General features: G+C 41.3%; 1 protein-coding gene and 1 long non-coding RNA gene across 3 annotated transcripts in view; one reads left to right on the top strand and one right to left on the bottom strand.

The window, feature by feature from the left end:
* Window positions 1–17,777, bottom strand: part of LOC119870094 — a 43,271-nt gene extending 25,494 nt beyond the window's left edge. The window contains exon 1 of the long non-coding RNA XR_005355164.1: window positions 17,622–17,777. This is a non-coding gene — a long non-coding RNA (uncharacterized LOC119870094). The remainder of the gene's footprint in view (window positions 1–17,621) is intronic.
* Window positions 17,778–17,874: 97 nt separating this feature from the next.
* APBB1IP (amyloid beta precursor protein binding family B member 1 interacting protein) overlaps window positions 17,875–20,277 on the top strand; it is a 99,478-nt gene continuing 97,075 nt past the window's right edge. Inside the window, exon 1 of one of the 2 annotated variants that reach the window (XM_038529749.1) lies at window positions 17,875–18,085. The gene's annotated coding sequence lies outside the window, so the exon portion shown is untranslated. Of the gene's footprint in view, window positions 18,086–18,436; window positions 18,493–20,277 lie in introns of those variants that run through there. The other variant, XM_038529748.1, reaches the window with a different exon arrangement.

The raw sequence follows: 20,277 nt of genomic DNA, 5'->3' as shown, positions 1-20,277 counted from the left end.
GGGAACAGTGCCCTCAGAGGGAGCATGGTAACTGTGACTTTTTCCCCATACCTTGTCATATACATCTCTTCCATTTGGCTGTTCCCAGGTTATATCCTTTTATAATAAGCCAGTAATCCAAGGAGTAAACTGGTTCCCTGAGTTCTGTGAACCAATCTAGCAAATTAGCCAAACCGAAGGAGGGAGCTGTGGGAACCTCCAATCTGTAGCTGGTGAGCCAGGATCCCAGGTGACACTGGCATCTGAAGTTGCGGGGGAGGGGCAGGCTTGTAGGACTAATCCTTAATCTGTGGTATCAGAATTGAGTTGAACGATAGGATGTCCATCTAATGTCTTAGAATTGCATGTTGGTTAGAGAACACCCCCACACACACATACACACTGGGAGCAGATGCAGAATCTTTATCCAGCATGATATGGAAATTAGCCAGGTGTTTCTCCTGTGTGCCTAGAATGGCAAAGTAGGATAGAGAATTTTCAACCACAAGAGGATCCATAGACTGAAGGGGATGAGGGCCAGGGGCCCCAGACTGTGTGACCCTGCCTTTGGGAATCTGCTGGGATTAGCTTCACCAGATTCAAATGAAAGAGAATCACATCATCATGAAAGATACACTAAGGAAAAAAACTGAGTAAGATTCCTTTTTAAAATAATAAAAATAACTTAGAATCTGTCAAGAAAAGGATGGAAACTGAAATTTAAGAGAACTGTAGACAGAAGCAGTGATTTTACCAATTACGATCTCACTGATTGATTCAGGAGAGAAAGACATACGTATGGGTTTTATCCCCTGTTGAGAATGAGCTACAATTAAAAAACAGAGAGATATATTTGATGTGGTTCTAATTAGAAAATTAAATTCCCAGCAGTGAATTGTTTTATACTTTTACCTGAGATCATAGGATATAAAACTGGATAAAGCAAAGCAAACTAGAAGGAGTGGAGATAGATTTGGTGGGGGTCTTAGCAACTCTGCTTAGTCATTTTATTATACCAACAGCCTCTGCCATGTATTTTACTGAAATTCATTTTTTCATATAGAGTTTTTCACTTTGCCCAGATTCCTTCTTCAACTGACAAAGATGAGAAGGGAGGGAAAATGGCAGGGACATAGAGAGGGAGGAAAGGTAAGGGAGAAAGAGAGTGGAAGGAGGGAAGGAGAAAAGTCCCATTTAAAATATATCTCTTTGCTATGTTCATTGAGAGAATGGAATAAACATTATTATTATTAACTTAATGTCTGAGGATTGCTGCAGGAGCAGCAATGAAGTGCAGAGTCCCTTGGGGTCCCAGAGCAGGCAATGAAATGCCTACCAAGAGCTTCTTCTGGAGCACACTGAGCTGACTGCTTTGTCCTTGGCAAAAGACCTTCACAAGGGAAGGCACCTCTACAGTGTGAAGAACACACTAGCCTGAAATTACTAACATCTATTCCTGTCTACAGTTTTTGAAGCAATCTTGCATGTGTTATCTAAACACCAACCCTGTGATTCAGGCAAGAAAACATTCCTATTGGCTTCATGTTACAGTTAAGGGTAGGGTGAGAATATTTTTTAATAAACACCATCTTCTGACCTCCTTCTATTTTTTTTTATAAAATTTTTTTTAAATTTTTATTTATTTATGATAGTCAGAGAGAGAGAGAGAGAGAGAGAGAGAGAGAGGCAGAGACACAGGCAGAGGGAGAAGCAGGCTCCATGCACCGGGAGCCCGATGTGGGATTCGATCCCAGGTCTCCAGGATCGCACCCTGGGCCAAAGGCAGGCGCCAAACCGCTGTGCCACCCAGGGATCCCCTGACCTCCTTCTATTTCAGTCTGATCACAGGTACAGTCTGATTGTGGTGTTTAAATGCAATATTTCACACAATTCATAGAAAAGGCACCAGTTTAGGAAAATATGCTGGGAGAAATGGAGCCTTGCTGGGTCTCCTCAGTCTCCTACCTCCAACCTGCACCTTAACCCCTACTTCAGCTACTTTCCATGTCTTCAGGGAACTTACTTAACACAAGCAAGAGGTCATCATAAACCTGAGATTGAAAGGATGAAAAGATGTCATTCAAGCAAACAACCAGAGACGTGCATTCCAGGCAGCAAAGAGCATCTTAATTTTCAAGAACAGACAGGAAGACAATATGGCTTGAGCTAGAAGAAGTTGGAGAAGTGGGGTTGGCACCAGATCTGATAAAGTCTTAGCGATCATGCCTAGGAGTTCAAATTTTATCCTAACAAAGGCAAGTTTAAATTTTATGTAAACAAGGAATGACAGTTCAGGGAGGCAAGACATATAGTGGCCAATAAGCCCAAACTCTATCTCATGCTGCTCCCAAAAATTACCTGAAATGGAGTTTTGCTAGATAGTCTGAGAAGTTCATGTGTTTTGGCTTCTATTACCAAAAGCCATATGGATCTGGCAAAAAGGAGGATAAAAGAACTTGGAGTAAAAGACCTGTAGCAAATTTTGTGTTCTAAACTTTTAAAATATATAACACCAGTGTTCCTTAAGCCATATGCTTTTTTTCAGTGTTTAGTCCTGGTATAAAACACTCTTGCTATAGAAACACACCTACTATTACCTCAACACTGTCCTTAAGTACCTGTAAGGCTCTGCAGTATCCAATAGCATGTTGTCACCTGTAGGATTAGACAGAGCTTCTAAAAAGTTTGTGGTATTTGATACCTTATTTCTTCCCATACAATTTTATGTTCCCTCTCTCTCTTTCCCATTTATATTTTAGATCAAGGCTTCCAACAATAAAATGTTCATTTTTGGAAAATCTAAAGCAGTGATCCTTCCTTATTCATCAATATTTGTTATAAACATTAATATCATAGACAATTCAGATTTCCCCTTATTTTCAATGAATAAGATTCTAACTAAAATTTAATATATGTTTTTAAATTACATTTTTGAAATCATGAATTAAATAACAGTCCAAGATGCAAAAGATTTTTTTATAACTCTACTGAGGTACAATTGACATATAGCAAACTGCACACATATAGTTTATTCCTTTTTTTGCAGAGTAGTATTCCATAGAACAATTATTACACAATTTGTTTATCCATTCACCTATGATGGGGATTTGAGTTGTTTCCAATTTGGGGCTATTACAAATAAAGCTGCTGTGTATAGACATGTAACAAGTCTTTGGGTGGACATATGCTTTTATTTCTCTTGGATAGATACTAGGAATGGAATGGCCAGGTCATATAGTGAGTGTGTTTCACCTTTCAATAAACTGCTAATTTCTAAGTGGTTGTACCATTTCTGCTCCCATTAGCAATGTATGAGAGTTCCAGTTCTTCCACACACTTGCCAATATTTAGTATGATCAATCTTTTTAATTTCAGCCATTCTAGTGGGTATATAGTAGTGTCCCATATGGTTTTAGTTGGTTTTGATATCAACACTTATTTTAGGATTTTACCTAAGGCATCAGTACTTTTTATGGCTCCACCAGTGGTTCCAATGTGCACCTAGCATTGACAATCATACTGGATAAAACACTTGGCCTCTTTTAATAGACAAAAAGATTTTAAGTATCGATTTTATAGTGTGCATAGTCACACTTCATACTGATAGCACTAAACAACTTTTCACTTTTCTTTCATACAAAAGCTGACTGGTGGTAGCTGCCATTTGCTATCACTGTGTGAAAGGAAATGGGGGTGGAAGAGGTTTTTTAGACCTTGCTAGGATTAATATTGAGTGAGCAGAAATTGGATATTAAAATTTTGGGGCTCCTAAGTGGCTCAGTTAGTTAAGCATCTGCTTTCAGCTCAGGTCATGGTCCCAGGGTCCGGGGATAGAGCCCTGCATCAGGCTACCTGCTCAGTAGGGAGTCTGCTTCTCCCTCTCCCTCTGACCCTCCACCCTGCTTGTATTCTCGCTCACTCTCTGTCTCTCTCAAATGAATAAATAAAACACTTTAAAACATTTTAGCATTCTCAAAATAAACAAAGAACTCTTACATTCCAACAATAATACAACAAAGCAAAGAGAAAGAAAGAAGAAAGAAGAAAGAAAGAAAGAAAGAAAGAAAGAAAGAAAGAAAGAAAGAAGGAAGAAAGAAAGAAAGAAAGAAGAAGAAAGAAAGAAAGAAAGAAAGAAAGAAAGAAAGAAAGAAAGAAAGAGAAAGAAAGAAAGAAAAGAAAAGAAAGAAAAGAAAAGGAGAAAGAAAGAAAGAGATGGCGAAAGATCTAAATGAACACCTCACCAAAAAAAAAAAAAAATACAGATAATAAACAAGCATATTAAGAGATACACAACATATATCATTGGGGGAATGCAAATCAAAACGACAATGAGAGGTATGCCTGAGTGGCTCAGCGGTTGATCCTGGCCCAGGAATTGAGTCCCCGCATCAGGCTCCCTGAGAGGACCCTGCTTCTCCCTCTGTCTATATGTCTCTGCCTTTCTGTCTCTGGCTCTCATGAGTAAATAAAAAAAACAGACAAAAACAAACAAACAAAAAATGACAATGAGATACCACCACACACCTATTAACAATGGCTACAATTCAAAAAACTGACAATGCCAATTGCTAGTGAAGATGCAGAACAACAGAACACTTATTGTTGATCGGTATACAAAAGACACAACTACTTTGGAGGACAGTTTAGCAATTTCATACAAAGTATACATAGTCTTTTTTTAATTTTTTAAATTTATTTATGATAGTCACAGAGAGAGAGAGAGAGAGAGAGAGAGAGAGAGAGAGAGGCAGAGACAGGCAGCGACAGGCAGAGGGAGAAGCAGGCTCCATGCACCGGGAGCCCGACGTGGGACTCGATTCCGGGTCTCCAGGATCGCGCCCTGGGCCAAAGGCAGGCGCTAAACCGCTGCGCCACCCAGGGATCCCACATAGTCTTATTATATGATCCAGAAACCCTGCTACCAGGAATTTAGCCAACTGATATGAAATGTTTGTTTAAAGCAGTTTTAATGTTTAAAGCAGTTTTACTCATAACCACCAAAAACTGTGACCAATTAAAATGTCCTTGGTGAATGGATAAACAAACTACAATATATCTATTTAATAGAATACTATTTAGTAATAAAATAAATGAGCTATGAAGCCACACAAAAACTTAGATCAATTTAAATGCATACTGCTAAGTGGATAAAACCAATCTGAAAAGCTACATACTATATGATTTCATTTATATGACATTCTGGAAAAGGTAAAACTATAGACATGGCAAACAAAAATGCTTTTAAGAGGTAAAGATTCAGGGGTGCCTGGCTGGCTCAGTCAGTAGAGAATGTGACTCTAAATGAGGTTGTGGGTTTGAGCCCTACATTGTGGTGGAGAGATCACTCAAAAATAAAAAAAAAATTTTTTTTTTTGAGAAAAATAAAATCTTTAAAAAGTATGTGACTCTTAATGGGGCTGTGGGTTTGAGCCTCATGTTGGGTGAAGAGATTACTTAATAATAAAAATCTTTTTTTTTTAATTTTTTATTTATTTATGATAGTCACGGAGAGAGAGAGAGAGGCAGAGACATAGGCAGAGGGAGAAGCAGGCTCCATGCACCAGGAGCCTGATGTGGGATTTGATCCCAGGTCTCCAGGATCGCGCCCTGGGCCAAAGGCAGGCACCAAACCGCTGTGCCACCCAGGGATCCCAATAAAAATCTTTTTAAAATAAAGGTAATGGGGTACCTGGGTGGCTCAGTCAGTGTCTGACTTCAGCTCTGCCTTGGGTTCTGTGCTCAGCAGGGAGTCTGCTTCTTTCTCCCTCTCTCCCTGCCTCTCCCCACACTCATGCTCTCTCTCTCTCCCTCTTTCTCTCTCACATAAATAAAATATTTTTTTAAAAAAAGGTAACTATTCAATCTTTTGAATAAATGTGAGCTTTTTTTTTACATGACCTGTCCACCCATTTGTCCCACACATCCCTACATGTACAAACACTGACTTTTAGAATCATATTTATCTAAATGTTTGCCTCTATTTCAACAAAATCATAACTACTCTTTAACAAAAATGTTAGACAAATAGTACCTGGTTTAGAGACTGAATACTAAATCTTTACTTATCAGCACTTACAATCAAAGACAAATTATAGCTGTTTTGATAATTGGATACTAGCAAACATTTATCAGTTAGATCCCAGGAGATAATATACCTCATAAACTCACTTCCAGAGCCAGAGCTGATCAGAAGATAACAAATCAAACATGGCAAATCAGATTCTAGCTCCCAGGAATTTTAAAGTGGAACATAAGGACTCTCTTCAGTTCCAGTTGGTATTTGAGATGGGACATGAGGTCAATCTGGATTACGATGCCCAAGGTTCATATTCCCTTTACAGTAGTGGTAGCTGCTCACTGCTCATATCTGAATCCTTCTCCAGAAACTGCCCTTGACCAAAAAGAGCTGCTCTGTTTAAGGGCATCCCCTCCTCCCCAAAGACAGTCAGTATCCAATGGCTGGTTAATATGGGGCAAGCAAAGGTCCTGTCTCCTTTGCCTAGAGCTCTCTGTATAATTGGCTAAGGCTTTTGTTGCCAATATACCGTAGTTAGTTTCTCTCTCTCTCAATCCCTCTTCCCTCACTCATTTACAAGCCTCATTTCTAAAATCGTTCTCAACAAACTTTCTGCATGGATATCTCTCAGAGTCTGGAGTCCAGGGGAGCTACTCCAAGGAGTGGTCATATGTGAGGTAGGGCAAAAAAGTTAATTTACAGAAAAAGAAGAAAAAAAGCAGTTAGGTAGAGAATATTAGACATAAACCATATGAGTACAAAAAGAGAAATGAAATCAACAAAATACTAGCAAATAAAATTCAGCAGCATGTTGGAAGGATTAAGCACCATGATCAAGTGGAATTTATTCCTAGAATGCAAGGGGAGTTCAGCATATGAAAATCAACTGATATAATATATACCACATTAACAGAATGAAGGAAAAGAAAAAACACATGATCGTTTCAATGGATAGAGAAAATGCATTTGACAAAACTTAACATCCTGTCATGATAAAAATTCTTAAGAAATTAGGAATAGAAGGAAACTACTCAACCTAATATATAACAATCATATCTGAAAAACCCACAGCAAAAATCAAACTCAATGGTGAAGGACTGAAAGTGTTTTCTCTAAGATTAAGAACAAGACAAGGATGTGCACTCTCACTATTTTTATTCAACACAATTACTAGAAGTTCTATCCAGAACAATTAGGCATGAAAAAGAAATAAGAAGAATCTTAATTGGAAAGGAGAAAGTAAAATTATTTCTGTTTGCAGATGATATGATCTCCTCTATAGAAAACCCTAAAGATTCCACACCAAAATAAACAAACAAATAAAAAACTGTTCAAATTAATAAATGAATTCAGCAAACTAGCAGGACACAAAGTTAACATGTAAAAATCAGTTGCATTTCTACAAACAACCATCTGAAAAGGAAATTATGAAAATAATTCTACAATAGCATCAAAAAGAATAAAGTATTGAGACACCTGGGTGGCTCATTTGGTTAAGCCGCTGACTCTGATTTTGGCACAGGTCATGATCAGGATCATGAGACAAAGCCCTGAGTTGGGCTCTTCCCTTGGCAGGGAGACTGCTTGAGACTCTCTCTCTCTCCCTCTCCCTCTGCTCTCTACCCATCTGCCCCACTCACTTCTACTCTCGAAAGAAAGAAGAAAGAAAGAAAGAAAGAAAAAAGAAAGAAAGAAAGAAAGAAAGTAAGAAAGAAAGAAAGAAAGAAATTTAAGGAATTAACCAAGAGTTGAAGGACTTGTACAATGAAAGCCACAAAACGCTGCTTAAAGAAATTAAAGAATTATAAATAAATGGAATCAAATCCCATGTTCATGGATTAGAAGACTTAATATTGTTAAAATGTCAATACTGCCCAAAGCACTCTACAGATTCTTTGTAGAAATAGAAAAACCCCATCCTAAAATTCATATATAATAGACAGAACAATCTTAAAAAAGAACAAAGTTGGAGGACACACACTTCCTGATTTCAAAACTTACTACAAAGCTATAGAAATCAAAACAGTGTAGTACCAGCATAAAGACTGACATACAGAGCAATGGAATAGAATAGAGAACCCAAAAACAAACTCTCACATATGATCAAATGATCTTTGACAAGGCTACCAAGACCATAACACGAGTAAAGGACAGTCTTCAACAAGTGGTGCTGGGAAAGCTGGATATCCACATGTAAAAAAAAATAAAATTTGACCCTTGCCTAACAACATAAACAAATATTAACTCAAAATGTATCCAAAACTTAAATGTAAGACCTAAAACCAGGAAACTTCAGAAGAAAGCATAGTGTAAAATCTTCACAACATTGGATTTCACAATGACTTCTTAGTTATGACACCAAAGATACAGGCAACCAAATAAAAGATACATATACTGGACTCTGCAGAAAAGTTAAAAATTTTGTACATTGAGACACCTGGGTGGCTCAGTGGTTGAGTATCTGCCTTAGGCTCAGGGCATGATCCTGGGGTCTTGGGATCAAGTCCTGAATCAGTCTCCCTGTAGGGAGCCTGCTTTTCCCTCTGCCTATGTCTCTGGGTCTTTCTCTCTGTGCCTCTCATGAATAAATAAATAAGATCTTTAAAAACAAAAAACAGAAGCTAAAACATGGAGGCAACCCAAGTTGCATGAATAAGCAAAATGTGCATATACATGCAATGGAATATTATTCAGCCTTAAAAAGTAAGGAAAATCTGACTTAAGCTATAGCGTGAATGAAACTTAAGGATATTATGCTAAGTAAAGGAAGCCAGTTTCAAAAAGTATATTATTGGGGCTGCTGGGTGGCTCAGTGATTGAGTGTCTGCCTTTGGCTAAGGTCTTGATCCCAGGGTCCTGGGATCGAGTGCTGCATCAGGCTCTCTGCTCTGTGGGGAGCTGCCTCTCCCTCTGCCTGTGTCTTTGCCTCTCCCTGTGTGTGTGTCTCTCATGAATAAATAAAATCTTTTTTTAAAAAAAAAGTATATGACCCCACTTACATGAGATAGTGAAGAACAGGCAGAAAGTAGAATGGTTGCCAGAGGCTGTAGGAGGGGAGAATGGGGAGCTAGTGGTCAATGAGTATAGAGTTTCAGTTTTACAAGATGAAAACTACCATGGAGAAGGATGGTGGTAATGGTGGAATAACATTATTATTGTATTTGATGCCACTAAGTGGTACACTTGAAAATGGTTAAGATGATACACTTATATCATGTATGTATTTTTTAAAGATTTTACCTATTTGTCAAAGAGAGAGAGAGAGAGTACAAGCAGGGGGAGCAGTAGGCAGAAGGAGAGAGAGAAGTAGACTCTTGGGGAACAGGAGCTTGATGCAGAACTTGATCCCAGCACCCTGGGATCATGAGCTGAAGGCAGATGCTTAACTGACTGAGCCACCCAGGTGCCCCAATGTCATGTATATTTTATCACAATAAAAAAATACTTAAGGAAAAGTAATAAAGAGATGGAAAGACTTCCTGGTGGTCCCTTACTTCTAACTGTAGTCCCTGAAGTGGCCCAACTGTACTTCCTGTCTGAGTTGAGTGAGCTCTCAGAGCTTCTCTCCAGGAACTTCCTTTGACTTATGCCATGGGTAGCCATGATCGCTGCTTTACAGACATATGCTCTGGGACGATACAGTGTGTATATATATATATATATATATAATCAGTATTTCAAAGATCTTAATGTTTATTGAGTAACCTACCACTGGACTCCCATAGGCATAGCCTCTGCAGTGTGGATGCAAAGAAACCATCCAAGTTTAATCTTCAAGCAAATTACTTTCCTCCCTTCTTTCTCACTCTCTACCTCTTATACCCAGCAGTGTCCCCAAAGACATCTTTCTCTCTGTTTTTCTCTCAGCTTCCTACCAAAAATCGTCTCCCAAGCCTCCTTGGGCTCTCTCTTTTCTTCTCTACCCTTCTCCTGCTGCTGTTCTTCCATCCAGCCTGTTTGGTATTCCTCCCACTGACTATCACTAGGGTATAAAGCAGGAAATTGATATCTGAAAACAGTGGCCAGAAGACAAGTAGAGGGTCAGAGGTCAGGCAGAGGGAACATTTTGTTAACGGGCAAGAAAAAATACATATACTATATATAAAACCAAATAAAATATTAATAGTAGTATACTAATTATGTATTTTTATGATTAAAATAGAAATCACAGTTATTTTTGTTGTCTATTTATTTATTTATTTAGTCATGAGATACACACAGAGAGGCAGAGACACAGGCAGAGGGACCCCAGGATCACGACCTGAGCCGAAGGCAGATGCTCAACCACTGAGCCACCCAGGTGCCTCTCAATTAATATATATTTTTTTATTAATTAATTTATTTATGATAGTCACAGAGAGAGAGAGAGAGAGAGGCAGAGACATAGGCAGAGGGAGAAGCAGGCTCCATGCACCGGGAGCCCGATGTGGGATTCGATCCCGGGTCTCCAGGATCGCGCCCTGGGCCAAAGGCAGGCGCTAAACCGCTGCGCCACCCAGGGATCCTCAATTAATATTTTAAAAGGAAAAGCACAGAAGCTTTACTACGACAGAAACATGAGGCATAGAGGTACTCAAGATGTCTTGAGTATCTATTGCTTTAACAAATCAAAACTTAGAGGCTTAACACAGCTATGTCTCATTATCTCTCAGGAATCTGTAGGTTGATTCAGCTCATCTGGTTGGTTCTCTATGCTCTCTGGTGTAGCTGCATTTAGGTAATTTGGGCTCGAATCTTCTGAAGGTTTGATGGGGCTGGGTGTCCAAGATAGCATCTTCACCTCATGTCTAAGGTGGCCTCTCTTCTTTATGTGGCCTGTCTCTCCGATAGAGTAGGCTGCTTCATGAGTGTTCAGGGCTGAAAGAGGTAGGAAATGATGCTCCCAGCCGGTAGGTGCTAAGCCCACCATCACTTCTGCTATCTTCGATTGATCAGAACAGTCACAGAACCCACCCACATTCAAGGGGGAGGGAGAGAAATGGACTCCACCTCTTGATGGGGAAGGGACATAGGGTCATGCCATCTTTGGAAAATGGATTGCAGATAGTGTAAAAGTTATGTATCTAAATCAGAAGCAAATATTCCCTATAATTAAGGGTAATCCACATAGAATTAACAGGCAAAGCTTTATGAATTGTTAAGCCAAAGGGAAACATACCCCCCTCCCAAAAGTGGCAGAAATCTTAATTCCCTTACCGGAAGCTGAATGCTCTTTAGCCAGAGGGAAACGGGCCAAAATACATGTTGGACTTGATGGACATGCCAAAACAGTAAGGTAGTAAGACACAGTTAAAATCCACCTCAATTTAAACTTAAGTTCTTCTATGGTGCCAGAGTCCATGTTCTCTAGCCACTACCATGCTCTGTAGGATACTCCAGGGAGACTGCTTCACTAGTCCCTCTGCAAAGAGATCACCAGGAGAAATTTCTTCCATACTATCATCCCATGATACTCTCTTCTTCCTCACCTGTGATTCATTCAGCCCTTGTCTTCCCCACATCCCAAACTCTCTCACTGCCACTCCTGTACCATGGGGCAATTTCTAGAGTGCTCCTCTGTTCTGGAACTTTAACTTGGCATTTTCATTGTAGCTTTCTCAAGGAAAAGTAGTTTATTCTCTCACACTCCATGTTCCTTCAGTTTAGAAGGTGAAGCTTCCCCACTACTACTGGAAGACCTTTAATGGCTCCTCCTTTTATTGAAAGGAAAAGAAAGCAAAAAGCAAACTGATTTCTCTTGAGGCTCAGACCATTTGGGTAAACTCTCTGTCTACCATTGCAGATCTGTCATCTCCAAAAATCACAGTCAGTCCTGCTCTCTCATTTTGAAACCCTGACACCTGAATCTCAGTCTTTCTTAATGACGACTTTAAATCTTGTCATCATTGTTTGTCTGGAAGAGTCATGTATCACACTTGTTTCTTGCCATTCTCATTCAGTTAGCATTTTGGTACTCTCAGAAGAGGCTCAGTCTCAACAGTAAATTCTGAGCCACCCTAATCCTGGATGACTCAAAGTTATAAAAGGTAGAATAGTAAGCACAATCATTTCGCATAAAAAAGTCAGGTCAAGGTGTAACTGGGGTGATATACGTAACCCCTTGGCCTCTCATTTCCTTGATCACTTCAGCCATGGAGGCCCACGGTCACATTCTGGACATCGTGAGCACCCATAATCTTGATACATCCAGAAGCAAAATTTAATCTACCTACTTTCCGAACACAATAATCCATCCTTACCCATCACAGCTAAACTTTCTCCAAGCCTAGGGAACCTAGTCTTGCAGGAAAGTCACATGATGGAGCAGATTGCTTACACCATCATTGTCAATTTCAAATAGATTCTCATACTGCCTGGAAATTTCATTAAATTTTTCTGGTCAACTCATTCTCCCTTCTCTCCAATGACCTTGTCAAATTTTCTCGTTTCCCTAATCTATGATAATCCATTTGATAGTCCCTTCTATCTCCCAGCGGAAGATTATTTCTTTTCTTACCTTACAAAAGAAAATAGAGGTTTCAAATTAGAATTTCCTTATCTCACAGCTATCAAAAAGAAGAAAATTCTCATCTACTCTAAACGCAGTCTTCTTCCTTTCTGGTAAAATACAGGAAATCTTACTTTTCTTATTTTAACTTATTTAAGTACCCAAAAATATACAATGGGACAAAAAGAGCCTCTTCAGTAAATGGTGGCAGGAAAACTGGACAGCCACATGGAAAAAAAAAAAAAAAACTGGCTCACTTTCTTACATTGTACACAAAAATAAAATGAACTAAAGACCTAAGTGTGAGACCTGAAACCATAAAACTCCTAGAAGAAAACATAGAATAAAAATAAACTCTTGGACACTGACCATAGCAATATTTTTCTGGATTTGCTTCCCCAGGCAAAGGAAACAAAATGAAAAATAAACTATTGGAACTACATCAAACCAAAAGCTTTTGCACAGAGAAGGAAGCCATTGACAAAACCAAAAGGCAACCTACTGAATGGAAGAAGATATTTGTAAATGATATATATGATAAAGAATATCCAAAATATATAAGAATCATACAACTCAACACCAATAAAATAAATAATGCAATTTAAAAATGGGCAGAAAAAAATTAAAAAAATAAAAATGGGCAGAAGAAGGCAGCCCGGGTAGCTCAGTGGTTTAGCACCACCTTCAGTCCAGAGCGTGATCCCGGAGACCCGGATGGAGTCCCATGTTGGGCTCCCTGCATGGAGCCTGCTTCTCCCTCTGCCTGTGTCTCTGCCTCTCTCTCTCTCTCTCTCTCTCTCTCTGTCTGTGTCTCTATGAATAAATAAATAAAATCTTTTTAAAAAAATGGGCAGAAGACCTGAATTGACATTTTCCAAAGAAAACAAACAAATGGCCAACAGACACATGAAAAGATGCTCAATGTCACTAATCATTGGGGAAATGCAAATCAAAACAACAATGACATATCACCTCACACCTGTCAGAATGGCTAGTATCAAAAAGACAGAAATAAATGTGTTGGTGAGGATGTGGAGAATAGGGAACCCTTGTGTGTTGGTGGTAAGGATGCAAATTCATGCAGCCAGTCTGTAAAACAGTATGGAGATTTCTCAAGAAATGAAAAAAAGAAATACCATATGATCCAGTAATTTGGCTTCTGAGTATTTACCAGCTGAAAATGTAAACACTAATTTGAAAAGATATGTGCATCCCTATGCTTACTGCAACATTATTTACAATGACCATGACATGGAAGCAACCTAAATGTCCATCAATAAGTGGATTAAGAAGATATGGCATATATATATATATATATATATATATATATAGTATAACATATATTATGTATACATAATAGAATATTACTCAACTGTAAAAAAGAATGAAATCTTGCCATTTGCAATAACACAGATGGACATAGAGAGTATTATGGTAAGGATAATAAGTCCAAAAAGAAAGACAAATATCATATGATATCCCTTATATGTGGAACCTAAAAAACAAAATAAATGAACAAACAAAAACCAGAAACAGACTCATAAATACAGAAAACAAAACAGGTGGTTGTCAGAGATGAGGAGGGTGGGGCTAAGCAAAATCACTAAAGAGAATTAAGAGCTACAAACTTTCAATTATAAATTAAGTCATACGGAGAAAAGTACAGCATGGGAAATATAATCATTAACATTGCAATAATTTTGTACAGTAATGGGGGTAACTACGCTTACCTTGGTGAGCATTTCATAATGTATATAATTGTCAAATCACTGGGTTGTACACCCGAAACTAACATAATATTATATGTAAACTATACTTCAATTACTAGGGAAAAAAAACATAAGAACTTTCCACCATCAATTATCTCTACTCTGTCTTTAATATTTAACCCCTCCTCTCATCTGGATTCTTCCTGCTTGAAAACCATTTAAACAACAATAAAATCTTCCTCAGTTTCACATGCCTGACATTCTACCTTGCCTATCCTTCTCCTCTTTACACACAACTATTCAGAAGGGTTATTTTGCTCACAGTCTTCATTCCTTTCTCCTTATTTACTCCTCAACCCATCTGGCTTCCAGCCCTAACATGCTATTTAAAATAAGTCTCTGTGGTATCATAGGGGAAGGGAGGGAAAAATAAAACAAGACAAAATCAGAGAGGGAGACAAACAAACCATGAGACTCTTAACTATAGGAAATAAACTGAGGGTTGCTGGAGGGGAGGTGGATGCTGGGAGAAGATGGGGTAACTGAGTGATGGGCATTAAGGAGGGCACTTGATGTAATGAGCAGTGGGTATTATATGCGACTGACGAACTCTACCTCTGAAACTAGTAATACACTATATGTTAATTGAATTTAAATACAATAAATAAAATAGGTCTCTGTGGTCATTAATAAGGCTCAAGTTAATGGGCACATCTTGATCTTCATCTTACATTACTCTTAACATCTCCAGACACGGGTAAGCACCCCCACTCTTGAGACTTCCACGCTACCTTCTCCTGGTTTGCCTCCTACTCCATTAGAGCTCTTCCTCTGTCTCCTTTGCAAGCTGAAGCTTCTTCTACTTTGATGGTGACGTTCTTTAAGGCTTAGCCTTGGGTCATTCTCTCATCCCACTCACTTCTCTCTAAACCATCTCAATAGCCACCTATAGGTGGATTACCCAAACTGTATTTCTAACTCTAAACCATCTTCTGAGCATCAGACCCTTATATATCTCTCTACGTGAGGTCTCCACTTGCATGTCTCAGAGGCTTGTCAACAATTTGTCAAAATAAAACTCACTATCTCTAAGCCTGAATCTTAATTGGCATCCTTGGCTCGTCCCTCTTCCTCACTCTGTCCACATCCAGTCATCACAGCCTCCTATCAACTACCTTGTAAATATCTCTCAGGTCCACCAATTCCTTCCATTTCCACTGTCACCAATCTAGTCCAAACCATTATAATGTCTCACCCAGCCTAGCTCAGAAATCTTACTGCACCCATTCTTCTCCTCATCTGATCAATTCCCCAATTATAGCCAGAGTGATTTTCCTAAAATACAAATCCTGCCAGCTTAAAATATTCTTTAACACAATCTCATTGTTTTTAGGATGAGAAAACAATCTTCAACATGGTTTTCATGGTTTTACACGGTTTGTCCCTACTGACCTTTCTCTGTCTAGCCTTGCCTCACGCTAGAGCTCTCAGGACTTCCAGCCACACCGGTTCACAGTCAATTCCTAATCCCTTCTGCCACTCTGCCACTCTGCTACTCCCCCACTCCTGCAACAGCCCATTAGCAAACACTGTTGGTTCTGCTCTGAAGTTGTGTCTTGAATCCAAACTCTTCCCATCATCCCCACTATTAGAATACTAACTAAAGCCACCACCATCTTTCACCTGAATGGCTATTGCTACAGCCTACTGAGTAATCTCTCATTGCCCTTTGTCTTGCCCTTGCCCCATTTGATCTATTTCCAATCACCAACCAGCATGATGCCATACAGCATAAATCAGACCACGTACTTCCTAAAAACTTTCCAATAGCTCTTCATTGCAATCAGAATAAAACCCAAAGTCCTCAAGGCTGACCCCAAAGCCCTGCCTGATCTGGTCCACTTACCTCTCTGTCCCCATCCTCTACCACTGCCTTATTTTTTTGCTATATGCTAGTCACACTGGCCTTCTTTCTAGCCTTGTATGGTCCTATCTCAAGGCTTTTCTTGCTCTTCCTTCCCTTGAAATGTTTTTCCAAATCTCTGAAGGGCTGCCCCTTTTCATTACTTTTTCAAAGGGGCATTGCCTGCCCATTCTTCCTCTCTTATGAAAGTCACTCTATTGCTTGCCCTGGCTTTCTATACAGTACTATTACTTTCTACAACTTTTTAATGGCTTCCTATCTCACAGTGAAGTCCCTACCACAACCAGAAAGGCCACACATGATCTGTCCACAATTTCCTCTTTGATGTCACATACCACCTGTCCCCTCGTTCTCCTCTAGCTGTATTAGCTACTTTGCTGTTCTCCCAGCATCCCAAGTACCCTCTTAACCCAGAGCCCTTGAACATTCGCACTCAAAAATCCACATTAATTAATTTCTCAAGTCATTTAGGTCTGGCTCAAGTGACACATATCAGAAAGATCTTCCTTGATGATCCTAATTAATAACAACAGCTCCATCCCCACTACCATCACTCCCACCTTTTAATTCCCTCCAAAATACTTATGTCACTCATGAGTTAAATATTAATTTGCAGAGACACATGGGTGGCTCAGTGGTTGAGCATCTGCCTTTGGCTCAGGGCATGATCCCCAAGTTACAGGATCAATTCCCACATTGGGCTTCTTGCACAGAGCCTGCTTCTCCCTCTGCCTATGTCTCTGCCTCTCTCTGTGTGTGTCTATCATGAATAAATAAATTAAATCTTTAAAAAATATATTAATTTGCTGTCTCCCAACTAGAAAGTACTATCCAGGAGAGCAGGGAATTGTTTTCTCCATAACTATTTCCATTGTCCCTAGATGAGTAGGTGTTTAATAGTTTTTCGTTAAGGGATGCCTGGGTGGCTAAGCAGTTGAGTGTCTGCCTTGGGACCAGGCCATGATCCTGGACGACGAGTCCCCCACGGGGCTCCCTACCGGGAGCATGCTTCTTCCTCTGCCTATGTCTCTGCCTCTCTCTCTCTCTCTCTTTCTCTGTCTCTCACGAATAAATAAAATACTTAAATTTTTTTTTTCATTAAATGATTGAACTATCTTAATTTACCTACTTTGTGCCTCGCATATGTCTTTGTCTTCTCCACCCCCTTCCCCACACATAAGCCCTAAAAGACACAGCTGTATGTATAGGGGAAGAGGAGCTGGATTCAACCACATTTACAAATCGTGCTTTTAACTTCTATATTTTCAGATCTCCCCTCATTCTCTCAGGAGGCCCCCCTCCCTCTGAGCAGCCTCCGGTTACTTCCAGTCAGTGCTGTGCTATTACAAATCATGCGGCCGAGAATGGGCGTGGGTATATATGCAAAACTCCGTGTCACCACTCCTATCACCCTAATACATTCTGAGAAGTGGGATTTCTGGATCAAAGGATAACTGCATATGTGAGTTTAATAGCTATTGCTGAGTTCGCCTCCGCGGGGATCACCGGATTTTTGGGTTTCCACGGGCAGCGGTGTGCGCCAGCGAGTGCCTGTTTCTTCACGGCCTCGCCGGCCAACTCAGTGTCGTTAAGCTTCAGGGGGGTTGGCCAATCCGACAGTTGAGAAATGGCCCGGACCGAGCGCGCCCTTCCCCACCCACCCGATCGCTGACCTCGGACAGCCGCGCCGCGTCACCCGGCCGGAGCGCATCCCCGCGGCGTGGCGAGCCAGGCAGCTGCGCGCACGCGCGGGGCGAGGTCCGCGCTCGGCACGCGGGCGCCGAGGCCCCCAAGGGTGGGCTGCGCGCCGCGGAGATCCGGCTTTGCTCAACCCTCCCGAAAGAGGAAGCGCGGAAGGGCTTGAAGCAAACACTTAGGCCGACCGTTGCAACAGCGCTCAGGGTGTCGGGCTTCTGCGGAGCCGTCGTGTGGCCCCACATCCCTCAGCCACGGGTGGACCGAGTGACGAGGCAGGATCGCTGAGCGAGGGAACGAACGCTCGGAGAGAAGGGGGCGCGCGGAGGGGAGGGGTCAGACGGGAAGGCCCAGCTTCTCCCAGAACTTAGAAAACCAAGAACTTTCCCCCCCCCCCTCCTTCAAGGGCGTGGCGAGGAGGGGGAGGGCCGGGGGACATGCGGCTCGGAGCCGGGAGCTGGGAAAGCAGCAGCCCCCGAGGCGCAGGAGCCCTCCTCCACACGTCCCCCCGCGGGGGCGCCACACGGCGGCGCGCTGCGCGGGGAGGGCAGGGCCGACACCACTTCCTCCAGCGCCGCCGACCTGAGCCGGGCGCCGCCCAGTGTGCGCTTCGCCTGCCCCGCGGCTGCCGCGCCGCGCCGCGCCCGCGCCCGCCCCAGCCGAGGCCCCGGGAGCCGTCAAGGTAAGCGGCCCGGCGGGGGCCCCGAGGGCCGGTGTCTCCCGCGGGTCTGCGTCTGACCCCGGGTCCGACCCAGCTCCCGGCCGTGGCCCGGAGGACTCGCGCGCCCCGCCCGGCCCGGCCCTCGGGGGGACGCGCGGCCCCGGGATCCCCGCTGCGCCCAAAGCTGCTTCGGAGGTGGATGGAGAAGTGGCCGAACCCTCGCCTGTCTGGCGGCCCAGGAGCCCCGACTGACCCCTCCGGAGGAATTCCGGGGGGCGCTCTAGGGCACCGTACATCCAGGGCCGGTCGTGTGAGAATTTGAGATTGACGATCGCAGTCTGACGTATCTTAGGGTGTTTCCTGAGTTTAAAACTTTTGGACAACCGTATCTTCTTTTTCTTAAAAAAAAAAAAAAAAAAAGTCTTTACTAGTGATACTCCTTTTCGTTTTAAAATAAGATAGAGGGGGACGACGCCTGGGTGGCTCAGTGGTTGAGCGTCTGTCTGCCTTTGGCTCAGGTGGTGATCCCGGGGTCCTGGCATCGAGTCCCGCATCGGGCTCCCTGCAGGGAGCCTGCTTCTCCCTCTGCCTGTGTCTGCCTCTCTCTCTGTGTCTTGAATGAATGAATGAATGAATGAATGAATGAACCTTTAAAAAAAATAAGATAGAGGAACGATTTGGACACCAGGAGTTAGTCTCATAATTTGGCTTGGAGCGAATGGCCAGAGTGCCATTTTGTAGCACGAAAGAAACTAACTAGGATGTCCTGATATCCAGGAGTCGCCCTGAACCCTTGACCCCCTGCACCTCTTATTTTTCTTCTGGGAAGGTATTTCTTGTACATACCCTTGTGGAACGCTAAAGGTGTGGTTTCCTAGAGGCATTCTAAATTCTCGGCCTCTGAACAGAAATTTCAGAAAAGAGAGCTTTTGTCCCTTGGAATAAACCACCACTGACAATTTTCCCTCTGGCCTCACTGAAATAGTCTTATAGTTAAGACTAGCTGACAAAATTCACAGAAAATGTGCTAAGAAACCTTCCATAACCTCTTCCGGGTAGTATTTCCTGTCTGTTCAGTATGTTGTGAAAGGTCTAAGAAATATAATGTCATCTTTGGGTTATTAGTACTTAATAATTTTCACAGTGATACTAATATTTGTGTTTTTTCTTGGTATTTGGATCTGTTGAAAAACTGAGGTGGGGCATTGTTGTGCCCAGGCTTGGGCAGATCAACATTAGATTTCAAAATTCTTCAATTATTATCTCTCAAGAAATATATCTTTATAATATGGATTATATTATGATTTAGTTACTTTAAATCTTAAACATGATACTCATTAGGCTATACAGTGTCCATTAATTTTTTATATTTTTATATCCTAGGAATGAATACCAAATACCTAATTTTTTAATGTTTATTAACTTATAGTAAAAAAGTTCTAGATATTTTCATCTTATTATTAAAATGAATCACTTATAAAATTTATTGCCATAAATGTCTATGCTTGATATGCCGCTCTGAATTTCTTTAAACCATACTACTTTCTTTTCTTTTTCTTTTTCTTTTCTTTTCTTTTTTTTTTTTTTTTCTTGAGAGAGAGAGACAGAAATAGTGAGAGAGAGCAGGAGCAGGGAGGAGAGGGAGAAGCACATTCCCTGCCGAGCAGGGAGCCTGACATGGGGCTTGATCCCAGAACCCTGGGATCAGGACCTGAGCCAAAGGCAGACGCTTAGCTGACTGAGCCACCAAGGCAGCCATAAGCCATACTACTTTCAAAAGCATTATTTTTATTTACTTTTAATTAA

The sequence above is a fragment of the Canis lupus genome, chromosome 2 (assembly GCF_011100685.1).
Source record: "Canis lupus familiaris isolate Mischka breed German Shepherd chromosome 2, alternate assembly UU_Cfam_GSD_1.0, whole genome shotgun sequence".
Lineage (NCBI taxonomy): Eukaryota > Metazoa > Chordata > Mammalia > Carnivora > Canidae > Canis > Canis lupus.
The sequence above is the reverse complement of the archived record's forward strand: the minus strand, read 5'-3'. Positions and strand labels throughout refer to the sequence as shown.